We start from the raw sequence: 22,450 nt of genomic DNA, 5'->3' as shown, positions 1-22,450 counted from the left end.
TTATTGGGACACCCTATGTTATGTAGCCTCCTACTTCTCAGACAATACACTGTCACCAAATGTTACCCTTTTTATACTCTGCTAGGAAACAATGTGCCCATGTTAAGGCAGGGACCAACGTGGCTGCCACATCTACATGGTTCTACCTACCAAAGCACCCTCCACAGACATGGGAAGAAATGAAAAGAGCCAATGTACATCTTTCCTCATACCATCAGACAAGCAGAATACTTCCCCTGGTCTGCACAATGAGTCCTATAAATACTTCACTTACATCAGTTCTTGGGATTAGTGCACCAGTATCTAATCCCTGCACCTCAGTGGTACAAAGCAGTGATACCCCATTAGGTAAGCACAGGGTTATAGAAGGGTTTGAGTGTGGCCAACAATATCACGCATTCCATGAAAGACAGGACTGCTTCATGCCACATTTTCAATGATGTAGGCAAATGATCGCATGCCCTACTCATTTTCAGAAAACCTTGAATTCCCCACTAACAAGGTTGTATGTCCATCCATGATGTAGTCAATCGGGACCTGTTCAAAAATCCATGGGGCGGGTGGCGTGCCATCCTCTACCACACTCCGGGGCAACGCTGGTATCAGGGACCTGGCACTGGCCACAGTTGCAAGTGTCGCTGGCACTGAATGTGCAGGCTGGAAAGATGCAGGTGTTTGGACACACCAGGCTTGAAATCAGTGCTGTGCTAGACCATGGCATTATGATGTGCTAGGACCCCCTCCCACCTCACCAATGCTAGCAGGGGCAGTGTTGACAGAAAGGTTACTTGTGTTCTCTGCATCCCCTAGCACCTGACACACCATCTTCTGCCAATACGGACCATAGTTCTTCATCAGCATTCTCACTTTAGTGGGGCCTTTGCTCCTCCATTTTGCAGAAGATCTCAGGCTCAATCCCAGTAGAGGTTTTCCCAGGTAGCAGTGAACAATGGTCCCATATCCATGACACAGTTGGTGGTGTACGGGGGAGAAGTCACCACTGGCTGGGATCCTCCTGGGCACGGAATATCCCTTTCAACATGGAAGCAGTATTTCCTCCTCCACAGGCTCCTTCTCCTCGCCTGATGTGTGGAACCCACCTGCTGCAACACTAATGCAGGCTGGTCCCACAACTGAACCTACTCCTGTCAGAGCTTCCCCTCATCTTCAACAGCATTTTATCCCTGAAGGATAATGACCATTTCCTCTTTCTCTGCGCTCTGCCCAGAAAGTAGTTATCCCACACTTCTATACCAGGGTGCTTGATGTGGATAACCCCTTGTCCCACATGTCCTCTATTTCTTCAGAAAAGCCTTTGTGGGGGCCCTAGGAGACCATGCCTCTTCTGTCTCTCTGCTTGTACTCACCATTGGGGCCTCCTCTAATCTCCTTCCCCATTTAATTTTCCTAATCCTTGGGCCTGCCTCAGTACCTTAGCCTCTCCCATTGACTTAGAGGAACGTTGATGCTGTGTGGTCTGGTCCACACAACAATCCGGGCAGTTCCTGCCTCCTCATCCAAAGTGTGTGAATTCTTCTCCTGCAATGAGAAAATCAGCTGCTCCTCTTCCTATTAGCTTTCTGGAAATTATTCTTCCGGTATCCAGCCAAAATGCCATGACAACTGCCACAAATGGCAATGGCGAGAACTGGGATAATGTGCTCAGTATGAAAACTTGAAAGTGTGTAGCCACACGAGAAGCAGTGAAAACCAGAACACAATCCAAGGCAACCCAACTAATAGCAAACAAGCAAACAATCCTCCTCCTAAAAAAGGAAAACAGCACTCACAATGTTGTACCATTGCAATATTACTACTACAGTATTATTTAATACAGTCCATGACAAACACACACATGTGGAAATGTAGACAATGTTTGTGTTTTTTTAGATATACAAGTAGGTGTAGAAAACTGTTTTGGCTCTTTTAAATTTTACAACAGGAGAAAAATGATGAAATACACAAGAGGAAAAGGAAAATGTTTGCTTTCATTTTTTAGGTGAAACTAATACAATACACTATACATACAGAAAAATAAAGTCTCAAAAAACACAGTACTTGCCAAGAAACCACACAAAAGGCCAACAACGAACACATTAAATTCAACCAATCTCCTCAAAACAATTCACAAAAACCTGAAATCCCCACCAAATACTGTTCTAGTGTGAACAGTCCTGTGGGGCGCTTCCCTAACACCCTAGCAAATCCAACAAAGGAACAGGAAGTGAACTAGGTGTTATATAGCTGACACAAATCTTTTAGGTGATGTTTGAGCCTCTGCTTAGTTGCACAAACTCAAACGAACTGAACAAATGAAAGGTAGGGGCCCTAATTGGTTAGAAGTACCGAACAGTAAACCTGTTTTTATGACACATTCCACCACGTATAATGGTGATGGCTTGGACACCAACAAATGCTGCCTCCTCTGATAGTGTGGCTTGCAGTCCTACACTTGTGCCTACTGTTTCCTCTGCCAGTTCCTGGCGGTCTGTTTTTCATGGACTAAAGTTTGTGCTTCTGATCTCTCTATAGCATTCTGCTATGTTCTTTTCCAGGACCTTGTACGGTGGCCGGTGCTTCTGCAATGGACGTCGTGCCGCTGGGTCTGATCAATCGTATCATAGTGTTCCTTGCTGGCTGAGGCATCCGTATTTCAGCACGTGAGCTGCTGATCCGTCTTGGGGTGGGCTTGACAGGCAGCAAGCAGATAGATGAGGCTGGGGTTGTTGGTTCTTAGCATCTATACCCTTATCTTGTGTAATTTATGCAACCAGTATAACCTGCATACAAACAGAGGGATTGGTTTGTTAGCCACCATGAGTTGCTTTTGTCATTAGTTGTTGAGTGGAAAAAGTAGACATTGGACCATTGGGTTATGTTCTTGCTTTGTTATATGCTTTCCTTTATTACCTGGGGGTGGTCATTTTTAGAATCTCAGTTTAGCTGAAAAGTCTATATACCACTGTTGGTGCTTCCCTCTGCCCATCAGCTATTGCATAGGCTTATAGTCAACTTCCCTTAACTACCCATACCTGCCCGTTAGTGGTAGGGTGGCCTAGAATTGATCAGTGGAAACCTCACCATGTTCATATAGGCAGTCTCTCTCTTTCTTAAATCTTATGTTCACAAGTGTGCTTGTACCCTTTAAAATAACCTGCCAGATGCCTTTGTAGTCTAAGGGGCTTTATGTGACTTCCTTAACCGCTTATCACAAATGTAGCTCTGTACTAAACACTGTAAAACATTGGAACTTCACTTCCCTGGACTGCTTAAGTTGCATCATAATTGTAAGGTAAGTTAATGAATACATGTGCAATCACCTTTCCTTTTCCCATTTTACAATTTCACTATTATTTTGCTTTTTTGTTTATAACTGTGTCTACGTGTAAAGTGTTGTTTAGTCCCTGTCCATTAATTCTGAATTTTAGTGGAGGGTTAAATGGCCACTTTTTAGAGCCCCTCAACGTTTTGTTTTTGCCCTTTATCTTTTTTTTTTTACCACTGACTTATTTTTTATGGCCAGAGGAACTTCTTCTGAAGTCCACTACAATAGTCTATGTCACTTGTAAGCATGTTATCCAAGATGACAACCAGGTAAGGAGTGCTGCATTAGCAGTTTGCAGTTGTATAAGCCATCCCACAGCTTCTGATACAGCTCAAAGCAACTGTTAACCAACACACGCTTTAAGCGCAGTTGTGTGGGTGGTAGATCTGTTCAGTCCTGTGCTCCAACTTTTTGCAATATGTTACCATTGTGCCTGTGGCTTGACCCCATTCATGTGACTTTTAGGAAATTTTAAAAACATTCTTCTTTTCTGAATCTTTCACTCAGTTTTTTGTGTTTTCTCTTGATCTTGATTCTCTGGTTTCTGGATTAGTATTTCTGTTTTGCTTTTTGTCAAACATGTTTGTTAATTTTTGTTAAGTGCTTTGATGCCGGAGGGCTTAAGTGTGATCTCTTTCCCGCTCCCCCCCCCCCAGCACTGGACATTTCTGTACAAATCTGTATTATGGTGTTCACGTTTTGCATTTGATCGTGCGCACAGCCCAAACTTCTGGATACATGTTTGCCAAATAAGAAACAAGGTGAGCACAAAGCGCTCAAAGGAAATCCTTTATTGATTCTACAATTATCCGTGTAATCATTCTTTAAAAATTTGGTGGATAGTGGGGTGTCCCAGTACCCAAAAATGTAGCCATGTTACTCATGAGGCTTTGCTGGATTCAAGGCTTTCCATTTCTGAAGATCCATCATCGAGATTTTGATCTTATTTATTTTATAAACTGTCCTAAATCAATATAAGCAGATGAGTACGTCATATTTGAGGCTGGGGAGCATGTATGCAGGGAAATACAGGAAGATTTGTGAAGATGAAGGGGATAATTAATGGAATAAATGTGCACCGAAATGAGTGGCGCAAGCTGGCGCAAGCGTGAAAAAGCCAGCGCACGCTTGTGATTCATGGAAGGCCCTGCGCGTGTATTTCCCAGGATGTGCACCAAATCCACGCGTGGCGCACATCAGCGCACACGTCACTTCCACATCCCGAATACCATGTGCGACGCGCACAGCGAAAGTGCACAATGTCACCGCACACATCAAAAAGGGGCAGAACACGGGGCAGAACACGCGGAATGGGGAACAACGCTTGAAAATAAGGGCGTATCTGGGGAACTACTGTTGGGAAGTAAAAGGAATGCCCACACGCACGCGAACTACACATATTCATGGAATTGAATAGGGAAAACCTGCGCACGTCAAAACACACGTACACGCACAATTACGTCCGCCATACGAAAGCAGGCGGAGGCGCCCCTGCGCAGCATAAAAGTGCGCGCAAACAACAAACAAGCATATACAGCTATGATGAATGTCCCGTTCCTCGCAGCAGTGATCGCGGGACACCGCAGGAGGAGGAGAATAGCCAGGCCCTGCATTATTTTTCTCAGGACCAGCCTTTTTGGGATGCCTGATGACCAGGTCTATGGCAGGTATAGGTTTCCACCTCATATCACCCTAGAGCTGGTCAGGGAGTGGGAGGATGAACTCACATCACCCACCCTGTGCTCCCAAGCATTGAGCCCCTTGGAGAAGGTTCTCAATGTACTGAATTCTTTTGCCACTGGGTCATTTCAGTGGACAACTGCCATAGTGGGGGTGTCTTACAGCCCACACAGTCACGCTGCCTACACCAGGTGTTGGCAATCATCACTGCACGCCCCTCAGTCCGCAGGCACATATACATGCCCAAGACACCCGCAGAAAGGCAGGCCGTGGTCCTGGACTTCTACAGGGTGGCACACCTCCCCAAAGTGCTTGGTGTCATAGATTGCACCCATGTGGCCCTAAGTCCACCTAGAGCCACTGAGCATATCTATCAAAACCGCAAGCACTGGCATTCCATCAACGTGCAGGTGGTATGCAATGCCAAGGGAATCATCACCTCTGTCTATTCAAACTATCCTGGGTCCACCCATGGTAGTTTCATATTCAGAATGTCCACCCAGAGCCGGGCCCTGGAAGCTGGGAAGCATGGAGACACATGGCTCCTAGGTGAGTACCAATGCCTGTGCATATGCATGCATGTCATACACAGACAAATACACAAGCCCAACTAATGACAACCATTATCACCTTACCAGGGGACAGTGCCTACCTTCTGAGAACCTACATCAGAGGTCTTCAAACTGTGGGGCGTGGCCCCCCAGGGTGGTGTAACCACATCCCAGGAGGGGCGCTATATCCCAACATGAAATGTAAACAAGAAATATATTTGTTTTTGTTTTTTTTAGATTGGAGGAAATGGGAAGGGGCAGCTCACATGGTCAGACTGGACCATAAAACATTAGGCACCAGTGAAAAAATGGCCAGCAGTTGCAAATACATATTCAGTCATTTAGTCACAGACTGTTTGTGTTTAGTACCCAAGGGGTTGTTTTATGTTCAAATGTAAACAAACGGTGATATTTAAAGAATATTTATTCAGAAACAATGGTCAAAACTACTAGCTGCATAGTGAAGTAACTCTTCAAACTGGCCCACATTGGCCAAAAAAAGTGGCCAATTTTTACTGGCCTACACTAGCATTTTGCATTTTTGGTACGGTCATCACCCTATTGCCCTATAAGCCAGTCCAAGCCTGCCGGCTCATCCATAATGGGTGAGGGGGTGTCCACCCTCTGGCCACCCTCTGGCCGAGGAGCCAGCCCAGTGAAACACTGAGCACTCCCTCAGATGCTTTTTCCAGCTGAGGGAGTGCTCCTGGGCTGGCTGAAATGTCAAAGGGAAACTCTGTTTGCCTTTGACAGTTCATTTCCCCAGCCGCACATGATCACTGAGCCATGCCATGCTGGGGGTTTTTTGCTTTGCCAGCCTTGCATAGCTCATTGGAAATGCTGGCTGGGGCACAGCATGTATGTATGTGCGAGGGGGTGCTCCTGCGCCTCCTCACACATACGGGCAGAGCAACCTGGAGCGGGGCATTTTAGCAACCATGCGAGGTACGTTTATGGCGATTTATTTGATATTTAAATGTGTAAGGATGTGTTTATGCTTGTGTTATGGGACTGTGGTGTGAACAGGATGGGCGACAGCACTGGGATAGTGGTGGGAGTAGGGTGGGGAGAGCCCACGGTCTGTACTGGGAGTAGGGTGCGGTGACGGCACACAAAAGTTCATAGTGATTTCTACATACTGTCCATCTGGCACTTTTGGGGGGCCCGGCCTGGCCAAACTTTGCTCAGGGGGGCCCAGGCCAAAAAAGTTTGAAGACTACTGTTCTACATGATGATGCCCATACGGAACCCCACCACACCGCCCCAGGTAAGATACAATGCAGCCCATATTGCAACCAGGGCCATAGTGGAGTGCACATTCGGAGTGCTAAAGTCACGCTTTTGCTCCCTTGACCGCTCTGGTGGACAGCTACTATATGCACCTCCAGTAGTGTGCAGGATCATTGTGGTAGCATGTGTCCTGCACAATGTTTCAACACGGCATGGCATACCGGTGGACATGGTGGTGGCCCCACATCCCCAACTACATGCGTGGCCGCTGCGCATGGGAGGGGAAAGGGCATGTGGCGAAGCAGCCCGTACCCAGCTCGTGGCCACATTTTTCACCTAAACTCCAACCCCTGCGGAGTGCACACAGGACTGGCACATACCAGGTCCCAATCGATGATGAGAAAGGGACAGTTAACTGTCACTACCTTACCACCCTGAGAATGTGGACACGGAAGTGGCACATTGTGTGCATCACTAGCTACTTAAACCCAACCAATCCCATGTTACCAAAGGGAACACATGCAAGGTGCCCCCCCACTTGCTAAACAGGGCATGAAAGTACTGGTATGCCACCCAAACCCTCCCAACACCCCTGAACCCCATCTGCCACACTATAGCATGGTATGAAATGGCAAAACATCAAACCATATGCACAACACATGACACAATAGTCATGAAGTGCCACGTGAGAAATGTAAATAGGCACCAGACAATTGCACCTGACATGGAATCTGAAGAAATGACTGACCCAAACCTCACACCATGAAAACGGTGGCACAAATGCATGCCACTAGTGGTGCAAGCAACAAAAGTCAGAATACCTGTTGCCATGCACATCGTACAATTGCAAATTGGCATTTCAAACACTGCTCACTGGACAGCACAGTGAGTGTGCATTACATTGGGGAAAACCCTTTGGCACCATTTGAAAAAATGGCATTCAACCAAATAGTACCCTGTCATGCATGTACATGATCAATGACTCAGAAGTGAACATGGATTTTCGTGACAGAAGGCAATCTGGGTGCACGTGTGTGCATGGTGTCAATGTAGTTGGGGGGGAGGGGTGTTGCCTAAGTGTATTTGTCAGTAGGGAAATGCATCAAATACATGCATTTGAAATGAAGTGAGTGCCAGTGTCCCATACACAGCACATTTGAAAATTGAACTCAAGGACCCCCCTTTGTGTTACACCACACCCATACCCTGACACCTCAAAATAAAGCACAACATTGCATCAGCCATTGACCAGCAGAACATATCATGTACAGAGTATCCCACATCTACAATGGCAGACAGTGACCCATCACTGAATCATAGAAATTCATAATATGACCTACACACAAAGTTCATCAAAGCGCATCAATGAGGGCGGTAACAAGGGAGAAGAACAGTACATTCCTACATGTCCTTCAAACAGTCCACAATGTGAAAATGAACTGTAAAATCGAAGTACATATTACAAGTGCCTGGAACAATGAGGGAGAGTCTAGGGAGGGAATGTTGGATGACAAAACTAGCATCAACATTGCTATGTCTGACAGCAATAGTCGCAGTGCAGGAGTCACATAAGGAGGTGAGTGAGGGAAGAGGAGGGAAGAGTTGAGGAGGATCACAAAACAAGTGACAAACTGTGGTAGGTCTAGATAGTGCTGGGGAGGGGGGGAAGAAACACAGAAGGGAATGGGGTAACAGCCGACCTGTAATCAGTGGTGGAGGGACTAATGATAAAAGTAAGTAGCAAAATAATACTAAAAAAGGTTAAGGTGGGGTGCAGAAGGATGGAGGCAGAATGGCAAATGTCTGCAAAGAACAAGTTCCTACGTATCACGATGGCTGATGGTAATTGGGGTAGAGGTGGAAAATGACAGACAGAGGACAAGGAGGAGGCTAATGGGTGGTGGAGAGAGAGAGGGAGGAGAGAAGGGAGGAGGGGGCCAAGGTCAAAATGCATAATGGGGAAGATGGGGAAAGAAAGCACACACAGGGGGCATAGGGAAACCAGACGGTGCAGAAGAGTAGGGGATGTGATGATGAAGAGGGGGAGACAGAGGGACACTGGCAGGGGAGACAGGGGGGCAATCAAGTGACTCAGAAGGCTGGTGGACAGCTCTAGACAGGGCCTCCATTGTGGGCTTTTGGTAGTGGTGGCAGGCTCAAGCATCCTGGTTGGCCGGACTGTCACATGGGCCAAGTGCAACCAATGGGAGGGGGGAGTAGGTCCAGGACACAAACATGACAATCAAATCAAGAACAATACGGTCATACCTCAAAATGGCACAAAAAAAAACAGCCAGGGCTGCAAGATGGCCAAAGTGGTACGAGCAAGGAATGGGTGGTTGTTGAAATGCGTGGTCACATGGGTAACTCAGCATGCAGTCTTCATGTGGCATATGAAAATCATTGTGGGGAAACTGTCCTAGTTCAACATTTTCAGCACATGAACCCATCCCACCATCAGTGTGTCGTACACAGCCAACGGGTGCATGGTACCACCTACAGTAGGAAGTGCATTAACATAGAAACAGTCAATACATAACAACTATCTTAAGCGACATGATGAAATGCACGGTCAACATAATACTCACCAAAGTGAAGTGCAGACATGCATTGGAGAAACCATCCGGAATACCCACTAGGGGTGTACACACAAGTAGGACTGCGGGCTGGCCACAGATATGATGGAAGACCAATGCCCATGTGTGATGTGCTGTTACACCGAGCCATCCTTGCGAGCCCATGGAAAGGGGAAGCAGGAGTAGCATATGTGTCAGGATCCCAAGCAAAACAAATACACAAGACAAGATGAATGGGCCCAGCTGGAACACACAGCGAATGCCTTCCAATGCCACAAAGCACCACACTGTCACATGTATGCACAATAGACAAAAGAACATTCCCAAAAAAAGAAAACTCCAGAAAATAAAAATTAAATTAAATAATCATTTGAAATTAAAAAATGAAATGAGTAATTAAAAAAATAGGTAATTCATTGTAAAACATAATGAAAAATAAAGATAAAAAAAAGATAATGTATTGAAAAAAATAAGTAAAATAAAAAAATTGGAAAAATGAAAATAAAAAAACATACTTACCCAAAAACTATACAATTTGGATGACAAATTAATACATTTGTGCAGACCAAAAAAATGCTGGAAAAAAATAAAAATGGTGCAGAAAAAAATATCAAAAATGGCCATGTATGACCCGTGGGGTAGGGGGGCACCCAAGAGGGGGGAGGTGCAGGGTGCACCTCAACACCTACATGTGTAGATGTTGAGATAAAACAAAAAAACTTCACTGGGTTCAGCGCCTGCACGGCCCGACCTATGTAGGAGATAGGTTGTCATCGTCACCCTCTGGATGGAAATCAGAAGGTGGACGTGGCTCAGTTGACTCACCACGCCTAGCCTTGCCTTGCCCCTCAATGGCAGCAAGCATGCAGGTCTTGTAAGCCAGATCCTGGCTGGCAATGAGACCGAGCTCAGCATGCATTACCTCACGTGTCACACGTGCTTCCTCCTGCAAGGACTGACGTGTGAGACGGAGTTCTGCCTGCATGGCCTCACATGACAAACAGAGCGACTCCTGGCTTGCATGGAGTTCAGCTGAGATGGTTCTTTCAAGCTGCACCATCCTGTCTTATGCCCGCCTACTCTCGTCCATCATGAGCACAGCCAGAGTAGATCTGAGAGGTTGGTGTTCCACCCTCAGGGCCTCACGGTGTGCACCAGCTCCCTTTCCTCTCCCTTCCCCCCTGCCTCTGCTGACCAGATCCCCATTAGCACAAACTCCATGCAAAAGCATAGCATACTCTGGTTCCTGGCTCAATCCACAGTCTGATCGGCAGCCCTGCCCTCTTGTGCCACAGAGAAGGTTCAGGGCAACGGACATTTATTGACAGCCACAGTGACAGCCAAGTTGCTGTAGCATAGGGGCTGCATTTAAGAAATTCACCTCTGTTCCAAAACACCATAATATTGAGACTACTGTACTGGTGGTATGTTAAACGTTAATTATAAACCATACCTGAGTTATGGTATGGTGATTTGTATTTCTCATACTTACTACAGCCACATGAAATTGGTATCACACATGTGTCATCCCTGTGAGCCCAGCTCAGCTCTCGAAGGATATGTTCCTCCCCCCAGCAAGGCTGCCTCTGCCATCACCTATTTTGTTTTTGCCAGAAACACTGTAGTCTTGGTGGTTGCCTCTCTAAAATCATTTATGAGGGCATGTAACACCCGCTCCAGTGAGACAGCCAGACCACAGTAAGCTGTCCTGGGAACAGGAATAACATGGCATATCTTCTGTGAGAGGACTAGCCTCACACCAGGGCGCAGCATACCACACGGTTCTTTAAAGCTATTGGCAAGGGATGGAAGCAGGGTTTGTTTAGGCACAGGGGGGGTCAGAGCTGTTGGAGGACAGTTTCACTATATCGTTTTCTGTCTTTACCTCTTTCTTTCTTCCAGCACCTTCACATCTTCTAATACAAAACACTTTGGGTATGATGTCAGTGAGAACATTTCACTTTTTAAAAGGACAGGGATTGGACCATTAAAGCAGGCATCTTTCCAATCACCTGTAGACTCTCACTTTGGAACAAACACCTAAACAAACACCTAAGGAAGAATTGTTTGGATCTCTGTTGGGAGAATTTACTTCCAAAGCCCTCCACCAATGAGATGAAGAATGAGTGCCCAGGGCAAAGTTGAGCTCTGTGCCCTATCCATCGTCAGGGCACATTGGGGTGACATGTTGCTGGAACATGACATGTATCTCTACTTGTCACACAGCTGCCTAGGACCAAATTGTGGTGAAGGACCCAGGGAAGTGTGCACCGGTCTGCCTTGCATTGGGAGCATGAGAACAAGGACTACTTGATCCCGAGACCTCTGAGAAAGACTCACCGCACATTAGAGCCAAGACAACCAGTATTCCTGCATTTACTGTCATAAGACCGCTGCAAGCCATGATCCAAGCATATTTGGCTACATCAGGCTATCAGGACCATCTGCAGCTGCCTTTAACACTCACTAGAACTTCGAGCCACTCACCTGCATGTTCAAACCTGTTTGTCACTGCAGCATGCCAGCTGAGCACATCATTTTCTTTACTGCCGATCTTCAACACCACTTGACATGACTCATAAAACCATGACCAATGGACACTGCAATGAACCGCCCGATTGGAACATGCAACCAGAAAATGTGTACTCAAACCGAATGCCAAATCAACCCCTGTGGCTCTCATGATCAGCGCTACCTTAAGAGCCTCATCAAAATGATCACATAGACCAGCGTACCCAGTCTCACAGCATCTTCATATTCGAACCAACTGTTGAAACGACATTGAGCTCCATGATCTGCCCTTTTTCAAACATTGCTTTGAATCACAACGAGCTCCAGTTTGACTCCTGCTGTACAACGCCCCACCTCTAGAACAATGCAAATTGCACTTTGAACTGAACAAACAGCACTGAGAAGCCTGGTTCACAATTATTAAACTGTGGAAACCAGCTAACGGTAATATCGACTGGTAACTGCCACTCATTTCTGGGCCCTAGATACTGACTAATTCACCATTCATGCCTTTTGGCCTCAGCATGTATTCTTTCTAAAGTTCTTGTGATTAATTATTGCCTTTTTTCCTCTGGCTTCATTACACACTGTGCTGCATCTTCTATCTTGCATATTCTCTGTTATTTCCAGAGGGTTGGGTTTTGTACAGTGTTTTTCTCTTTTGTTTTCTTGCAGGTGCCATGTTTAATTTATTGCATTTATGTAACATACAAACCCGAGGGTATCACAGCAGTTGTACAGGCAAATATTTTACAGGTAGACATTTGGGTGGAGAGGACAGGGAAGAAGGAAACAGGAAAAAAAGGGCTAGGAACAGTTACTCACATTTGTTGAAAAGACAGGTTTTAACAAACTGTTTGAGGGTCACGTAAGTGTGTATGTTTCTGATATGTGAGAGGAAGATAATTCTAGATTGATAGAGTAGTGACAAGGAAGATTACACCTCCAGATCTTTTGCAGTTGGATCTGGGGGTGGAAAGAGAGAGGCTGGTGGAGGATCATAATGGATGCACATGGAGTTTTGTGACAAAGCATTTGTTGAGGTAGAGCGGGGCATCTGCGTGCAAAGGTCAGAATCTTAAATTCAATGCAGGCTTTGATGGGAAGCCAATGGACATTGCGTCTAGTGGTTGAGATGTGATCTGATTGCCTTAAACCCAGGGCTGCACAGATGGCTGTGCTTTGTAGAAGTTGTATTATGGCGATGTTGTTCGAGAATGTGCCTGTTCAGAGGGCATTGCAGTAAACCTATTTTCTAATGATGATGCCTCAGGCGAGAATGAGACAGTTTTCCATGGAGAGGAATTGTCTGCTCAGGGAGATGAGCTTGGCGGTGTAGGAGGTAGAAGAAGCAAAGGCATAGATGTGATTATGCATAGAGAATTCTGCGTCAAGGTGGATACCTAGGGTTTTGAGACTGGTATCGATGTCTCATCAATTCAAAAGGAAGAAAAAGCAAGGTCTAGTTTTTGATACAAAAAGGGCAGCCTATGATTAGCAGTACAGTTTTATCATTGGTGAGGCACAGGTTATGAGTAGCCATCCAGAATTGGGTAATACTATATACCCTGTTTACAGTTGCTGAATCGTCAGGGTGGTTTCCTGAGATAGGGATAAGGATTTGGGTATTGTCTGAAAAGTTGGTGTAGCTGATGCCAAGAGAGTCAAACAGGTCAAATAGTGGTTTGGTACAGGTGTTGTATAGCGTAGGGAAAAGACAGGAGCCTTGGGGACTCCTTTGGGAACAGCGATGGGTTCAGCAGCGTCATCCCTGATCGAGACCCTGGAGGTATGTTCACTGAGGAAAGATTTGATCCAATATGTAGTTGAAGTCGAGAATTAGAAGTTCATGCCAAGGTGATTGTGGAGCAAATCATGATCCGCCAGGTCAAACTCTGCAGAGAGGTAAAGCAGAAGGAGGCTAGACAAGTTGCCTGAGTTTTGTATGGTGTCCAATTGAATATTTAAAATGCCTTTTTTGTAAAACCCTGCCCCCTACACTCACCAAAATCAGCTCCACGGACCAAAACAAACACACACACACAGACACACACACACAAACATTCACACAGCATTCAGACAGCAAACACTTTTTCATTCACACAAGCACTCATCATCATACACTCACTTATAACACAAACATATATGCATCCATACACATATTTAAATAAAAAATAAATGAACATAAACTTACCTTCTGCACCAGTCCTGAAGTTTCCTCCCCAGTGCTCTAGCTCCTGCATCATCAACAGGAATCGGGAAGCAAGAGTCTGCGTGTGGGTGCTGGAACGTCCCACTCCAGGCTTCTGTGTCCATATATGAGAGGAAGCACAGGTACTCCCCCTCGCACATACAGATATGCAGTTCCCTAGCCAGTATTTCCAATGAGCTATGCAAAGTTTGCGAAGCAAAACACCCCGAGCATTGCATGTGCGGCTTGGGAACGGAACTGTCAATTGGAAACAGCGTTTCACTTTGAAAGTTCAGCCAGTCCAGGAGCACACCCTCAGCTGGAAAAAGCAGATGAGGGAGTGCTCAGTGTTTCACTGGGCTGACTCCTCGGCTCCTCCATAATGGGTGATGCCCCCTCGCCCATTATGGATGAGCCGCCAGGCTGGGACTGGCCTATAAGGCAATGCCCATACCAAAAATGCAAAATGTTAGTGTGGGCCATTTTTTTTACCAATGTGGGCCAGTTTGATGAGTTACTTCGCTATGCAGCTAGTAGTTTTGACCATTGCTGCTGAATAAATATTCCCTAAATATCAGTATTTTCTTACATTTTACCAAAGATAAACCCCTTGAGTACTTTTCAAACAGTCTGTCATTAAAGGAATGAATTGCCATTTGCAAATGCGGGCCACTTTTTCCTTGGTGCCCAAGACAGTTTTATGCCCCAGTCACACCCTGTAAGTCAATTTCCTCCATTTAAAAAGATCTTTTTTTATTTCAGCTGGGGCCTCGTACCCCCCCCCCGGAATGAGGCTGCATCCCCCTGGGAGGGGGTGCGGGGCAGCACGCCCCACAATTTGAAGACCTCTGCAATTACCTGTTAGTAATCAGTTCCATTATGATTGCATGCCTCTTCGTCTCCCCAGTACTGTTATAGCCCCACATCTCTCATCCTCATCTCAGCACACCATTAATCATTACATTACCATAAACTCCCTCTTCCTTGCCCCAGTACCCAAATCGAAATCTGTTGCATTACCCAATTTCTCTTTTCTTTGTCCCAGTACCCTTTAGTAATCCATAAAATTGATGCCACCTCCCTAATCCCAAAATCTCATTATTCATCTGTGGCATTACCCTCAGCTCTCTCTTCCTAACGCCATTTCTCCATTACGCCTACCTCTCACTTTCTTGTCCCAGTACTCCATTGATCCCACCTCCAGTTCCACAATAGAAAAACATGTAATTGCCTCCTTCTCCAATATCTCATTCACAGTACCCCTTTAGTGATATGTTGCATTAACCGCACATCCATCATCTTCATCCCAGTACCCCAATAGTAATATTTTTCATTGACCCACCTCCCTGTACCTGGTCCCAGGACCCTTTCATTATATTTTGTATTACCATGTCTCCCTTTTTCTCACCTCAGTGCACCATTAGTACTCTACTGCATTGCATCATCCTCCTCATTGAAGTATCCTGTTACCCAGCCCCTCTCTTCCAAATCTTCCTACTCCATTATCCCTGCCTCATTATTCCACTTCCCATTACCCCATTAGGAGTCCATCTTATTATGCTGCCTCACTCTTAATTGTATCACACCATTAGTAATGCATTTCATTGCCCTACAACCCTCTTCCATGTCCCATTATTACCCTGACAATCCTCCTCCTCGCATTTCCCCATTAGTAATCTGTTACATTATCACCACCTGCTGTTCTTCGCACCAGTACTTCATTACCCCTGCTACCTCTGCCACATCCCATTACTCTATATCCCACCTCCCTCTTCCTAACCCCAGAACCCCAAATGTACTGCATTGCATTATCCCCATCTCCCTCTCCCTCATCCTTGTATCCTAATAGTAAGCTGATGCATTAAGCCAACCTCCCTCTTCCTTGTCCCCTTAACTCAATAGTAATCAATTCAATTACTACCACCTGCCTCTTCCTCACCCCAATACTGCAGTAGGTCCATTTTTCTCTTCCTCATCACAGTAACACACTAGTAATACATTACATTACTGGCATTTCCATCTACATCATTCCAGAATCCGATCAGTACATGTAATGTTTCATTATTTCCATATACCTCTTCATCTTCCCAGTACTCCATTGCCTTAGCCTCTTTATTCCTCATTCCCAAACCACTTTAAATATCAATGTCATTGTCCCCACCCCCATCCTTGATATAGTATCTCTATAGTAATCTGTTGCATTACACCTGCCTCCCAATTTCTCATCCCTGTATCCATTAGTAATGTGTTTTATTAGCTCACCCCTTATAACTCGCACAACCCAATTAGTTATCTATTACATTACCCTGCCTCCCTTGTTTTTTTACCTGTACCCTTTGGTGCTGTATTGCATTACCTATCCTCCTGCTTCCTCACCCAAGTTTTCCATTAGTAATTGATTTAATTACCTGCCCTTCTTCCTCGCCGAGTATTGCAATAATAATATTTAGCAGCATCCTTCCCCACTCTTCTTCATTCTATAACCTCTTAGTATTTACTTGACCAACCCTGCATTCTCCTCTCTGTCCCAGTACCCCATTAGAAATCCATTGCGTTACTGCCATCTCACTCTCCCTTGCCACAGTACAGTATTAGCCCACCTGTATTGTCCCCGTTCCACTGTTGTCCCAAGCTAACATTTGTTCATCCCACTACCCCATTAGTAAAACATTGCAATATCCCAACCCCCCAGTTCCTCAACCTAATAAACCATTAGTAATATCTTGCATTAACCCCATCTCCTCTGTCCTCATCCCAGAACCTCATTAGTAATACATTGCACTATCCCAACAACCTTCTTTCAGTACAAATTTACACTACATTCTTGTCAAGTGGTGGGGGTATAGCATAACACATCCTTTGAAATTCTGTGAAAAAAACATTCCCTAAAATGTAATTTGACCGAAATGTTAACTGGAAAGGTTCAATGTGGTTCAAGCAACATTGCCAAAGGCAAACCTTTGGGCTTTCAAGACACTGTTGGTCCTTTCACCAGACATCATGAAGACAAATGCCTATTGCTCTGCTTTTCCCAGTCAAGGGAACATACTTCAGAGATGCTTGAATGGTCTTGTCACAGTTCTGAGCAGGCCTTCCCTTGTCCTGAAGAAGTGCTTATGGTTCTACTGGAAATCTTCCATTCACCCTAAGCAATTGACATTGGACAGCTGTAACACCAACACAAGTTCCATCCGTTTCCTCACTCTGTTCGGGGTTGAATGCATGGTTCATACAATGTGACATTTCACAACAAGATATAGTAACATTCTAGCAAGCATTGGTCCCTTTTCAAACTTTAGGTTGAAGGTAAATCCATGCCTCTGTCACAGATCTGTCATGCTTTGCAGTGCCATAGCCAGTGTCCCTGATTTGCAGGAAGTCAGGAAGGTTAAACATGAAGTATTGTGTGGTCAGATCCAAGATAACCAAAGATTTATTCCTGTTCATTTCTGGCCTCTTGGGTTGAAGGACCTCCCCTCGCCCCTTCGTGTTCAATATCAAATGTTCTCCATGTTTATGATACTATTCAAGTATGTTCCCATTGTAATGCAGCCCAGCTTGCAGTGCTACTTTCCAGCCCTGCCCGTAAGTCATCCCTCCCTCACACCTGGAGGAGGTCTCAGAATTCCCAATATGAGTACAGTACGTTTTCTGGGTCTAACATTATCATTGTGTTGTGTGAGAAGCTTCAAAGGCAAAAGCACACAGCAGAAGTTTTTTTTCATCTGTAGGCCAAAGTGGAAACCGGAGACAGGGATAAAAGTAAGTCAGCAAATGCTGATTTCAATGATTAATGTAATACCTCCATGCATCACTATATCTATCTTTTAATAAGTTAGTATTACATAGTTACTTTTAGCACTGACCCTAACTTTAAAAGTGAATGTCGTTCTGCAATAGATTAATGAAGATGACATGAAACAATTGGAGTGGGATACTTTTTAAAAGGGTCACCTCATTGCTGATAAAGAAGAATGGCAGATTTAGACTCCTGTTTCTAATTCCATTACATTAGTTCTCATATTTGATTAAGAAGGTAAGGGGCCACCATTGATATATGTATGATATGAACGTGCGCCCCTCGCCAATAGATATTTTAAAGGTAAAATCACATGAGAGCCTGCTGCACAGCTCCTGCAGGTTCACACTTGAATTGCATTATACTTTTCTCTGAAAAGTGGCTGATTCACATTTCATCTACTGAAATGTGTGTAAATTGTGCACAGAAGTATAGACATGTCTGCTATGTCAGTGACACACTTGCAAGGCCTTACACTGCTCCAGGTTATGACTGATAGGACTGGAAATTTGAATAGAACTTAGATTTTCCCAAAGCATTTTCCATCTTTTTAATCTTCACAGATGGCAGCATACATAAAATTAGCCAAATTATATTATCATAAATAATGCTTTTGCCACCAAACTTTGTGTGTGAAGGTACATTTTTGGTTACCTCCAAAAATTGTAAGGTACAAAAATCTCAAGATACCTTTAAGAATCTAAAACAAGTGTTCATGAAACGAAATTCCAGACCATGATAAATGATAAATAACAGTCTTAACAATTGCCTCACAGACTTCTGCATTTGGATGACAACAAGCAAACTGAATCCTTCAAAAAACGAAAATAATGCTCTCGACAGAGGAAACCCACAACTGGACTGGCAGAATAACCTAGGAATAATAATGGACAACTGACTATCCCTGGTACTGCAAGTCAAGACAATCACCAACAGATGTTTCTTCCTCCTAAGACTACTCAGAGGATTACTCCCCTACCTCTCCTTCCCTCACAGAATCCTCACAATCATATCCCTGATCTCACAGGAATTGACTACGCAAACAGCCTCTGCCTAGGATTGAGGAAAAGACTCAAAAAGAAACTCCAAAGGGTGCAAAACCCAGCAGCTAGGATCCTATTAAGACTAAACAGAAGCAACCACATCACTCAAGTACTAAAAAGCCTACAATGGTTACCAGTGAAAAAAACACATCAAATTCAAAGCACTATGTATCGGCCACTAAGCCTTGCACAGACAAGGAGCTGAATTCCTCCAAGACAAGATTAGCCGGTACCTCCCAAAAAGGGACCTAAGATCCAGCAACGACCTACAAATAGAGGCAAAACATTTAAGTAAAAGGAATTTTGGCAGAACAGAGTTCTCACATCTAATTGCTAACCTCTGGAACACGATGTCCAAAGAAATTAGAACCACAGAAGACCACATCACCTTCAGGAAATCACTCAAAATCTGACTATTCAACAGACAATGACAACCTCAAAGGGATTCCGGCAACAATAACATCACAGACACACAACTAGAGAGGAGACACGATGGTCTGAAGAACCACAACCAAGAATCTCGCTAGATACAATCAAGCGGCAACCAAAGAGCCACGCCACAATCCAACAGACTTACTAATTAATTTCCCCTTCCTACTCCTCCAACATAACCTTCGCCACTACACCAGACATTGGATTAGTCACACTTCACATAAACAAATCAAGAATGAACTCTATGTTCACACCCATCATCCCAGAGATGCTGGGAGCACACCTAGAGTGAACCATCCCACAAAGTACAAAAAGCCATCAACAACGCAGAACACACCAATACACCAGATAGTCATACCCACAACTTTGGATCCCTTATGGACACAATATAACCATTGCGCACAACCACAATCCACCACAAAACCACACATCACACTAACACCAACACACACATTACCACACACACAAGGCACTGAATCATACCCATATGGGAACCACGCATGGGCCTCCCGCACAAATTCCTGCATGCAAAACAACACTCACAGACACCAGTCCCTCCTGGTTCTGAACCTATCCTCTAACCCTACCCTCTCAAACCACTTCCAAGCCCCATCTCTTGAGTATACCAGAATGTACACATTTAAAGTACTGCATTATTATTATTGGATGTGGGATTGCACAGTTTCTAGAAATGTATTAAAATACCCAGGAATTGAGTGCAACTGCTCAATTGGTTCTGTATTTACTATTGGCCAAGATGTTTGACAACACCTAAAAAGCTAACCTCAGTTGGCTGTTGACATAGGCCCCAGAATTCAAGACCTGGCTGAAATATATCACTCCTTACAGAATAGCAAGTATCCACACCAATTTTTAACCTCACTCACATTTTTATTTTTCTATTGAAGTTTGATATTATCTTTATCTGATATTTGTTATTTTGTGGTTCATTTTGCTGTTATGAAAAACTTATGGAGACAAACATGTAAATAAATAGGTCACACTTGGCTGGATAGCTAATAATTCCATGAGCTCTAAAAGTCTGCTGCAAGTGAGATTCTTCACTAAAAGATTTTCACATTAGCACCAGTGCAGTTTTTAGGAGTTTGCCCCAGTTTAATTGTGAGGATTTGTGTTAAGACAAAATATAAGATGTAAATAAAAAGGCTACGATTGTTGAGTGGCAGGAGTATATTTTATTCTGTGCCTATAAATGGGCATTATAGGGCCTGCGGTAGCATCCCTATAGCTATGGTTAAGTTGCTCAACATGTATGAAGAAAACTTTTTGGGTGGCTTGTAACTTTTCCCCCTCTAGACAAATCCTCATGAAACTTTGCAAAGAAAGTATATGGCCCCGTCAGATCGATCCTGCAAAGGTTGGTGAGGTTTCGTCAAGGGCGGGCAAAGTTATGGGGGGTCCCAAAATGTGTGTTTTTTCTCATAGATGCAATGGAAAGAAATGTTTGCTCATGTCTACAGCCCAACCCACTGGACAGATGTTCACCAAATTTGCACCCAGAGTGGCAGCTTGGACTCAAAAGTGGGCTTTTGTAAAATTGGTGTAAATCTGTCCAGTAGTTTTTTTTTTTACAAAAATGACCAAAAAGTAAGTAAAGAAAAATTGGTTTCCGGTGGGCATAAAGTCTGTAAACACATCATCATTTGGTGGTGGAAAGAAGGGATGGGAAGGGTGGGGTAGTGGAAAAAAGATGATATGGGGCTGTTTCTGTAGGTTGAAAAATGATGGGCAGGTGCCAAAGCTACCCACAGACAATGTAGTAGTTTGCAAACATTGCGGTGGATGGGTGGCTTTGAAAAGACATTTGGGGTTATTTGATGGCTGGAAGAGGGCATATAAATGGTAGGGAAGTGGAATGAAGGCAATGTAGAGCTGATTTTATAGGTGTGCAAAGGGTTTGGAAATGCTGCCGGGCCTACATTGGACATCATTTTGATTGCAGGAGGATGGGGGTGAGTTTTATTGTATTGCTTGACCCTGTCTAATACGTACTTGTTATAAAGTAAATTGTGTTGTGGTCAGTGGCCAGGATCTGAGCGGCATGGCCATGCCCCCAGAATATGTGCACTGGGTAAAATCACCACAGTAGTAATATGTCCATTGTAATTATAGTATGGCCAGAATCACTATACTAGGAATATGTGTACAGTAATTGTATGTAATGTAGTGGGAGGAGAACGTGTTTGTAATATGGAGGAATTATTTAATTGAATTGTGTACAGAACTTATGAGTGTAGCACAATTGAGGATAGTGCTCACAGAATATGCAGTTTATTAAGATTGCTGTCAGTGTTGTAGCGTCATGCAGCTGTCTTTTGTGGCTTCTTTTCTGTAGAAGAAAAGTACGATTGGTTAAGCATGATAGTTTAAAAGCTGAAGTGGTATACAGTTTTCAATATACATTTTCTTTTTTAGACCCTCATAAACAGTACATTGTAAGGACTATATTTGCTACAACATTAGTGTATGACACACCACTGCTGTTTTTACTTTACATAATCATTGGGTAATTTGGAAAAGACAATCTGCACTGGATGTAAAAAATGTTAACAGTCATGTGAGAATAAGGATGATAGTATGTTTGTTTGAAGTATGCTCTAATTTAGGGAATGCATGAAATAGTTAGATACCTGTCGGCGTGTTCTAGCTGCATTAGAGGTTAGAAGATATGTTGTCATATAACAATTAAGATACCATATTTCAAGTGCTTTACAATGAAGGGTGTTTTTGAAGTCGTTAGATACCTGTTGATGATTTCTAACTAGATTAACTTTAAAACATGTTTTTGCAGTATTAACGATGTGGGTACATACCTGCTGGTGTATTCCAACTGATATCTGTGCTATAATTTAGTGACTAAATTTGGGTTGAAGGAATATTAAGTAGGCATTTGTTAAATGTGCTGGTAACATATGTTTTGGAGTAACGGAGGTATCTTTGCATTCAAACCAACAACTTTTCTTTTCGCACATATTCAGTGTAGTCACCTGAGGAAGTTGTGGCACCAGCATGGTATATTATATCCACTGCTGTGAAGGTTTTCTTTCCAAGAGATACTTGGCCATGTGGGAAGCCTGTAAGCTTACAGTTA

Source organism: Ambystoma mexicanum, chromosome 5p (assembly GCF_040938575.1).
Source record: "Ambystoma mexicanum isolate Mex_15411 chromosome 5p, UKY_AmexF1_1, whole genome shotgun sequence".
NCBI lineage: Eukaryota > Metazoa > Chordata > Amphibia > Caudata > Ambystomatidae > Ambystoma > Ambystoma mexicanum.
The sequence above is the reverse complement of the archived record's forward strand: the minus strand, read 5'-3'. Positions refer to the sequence as shown.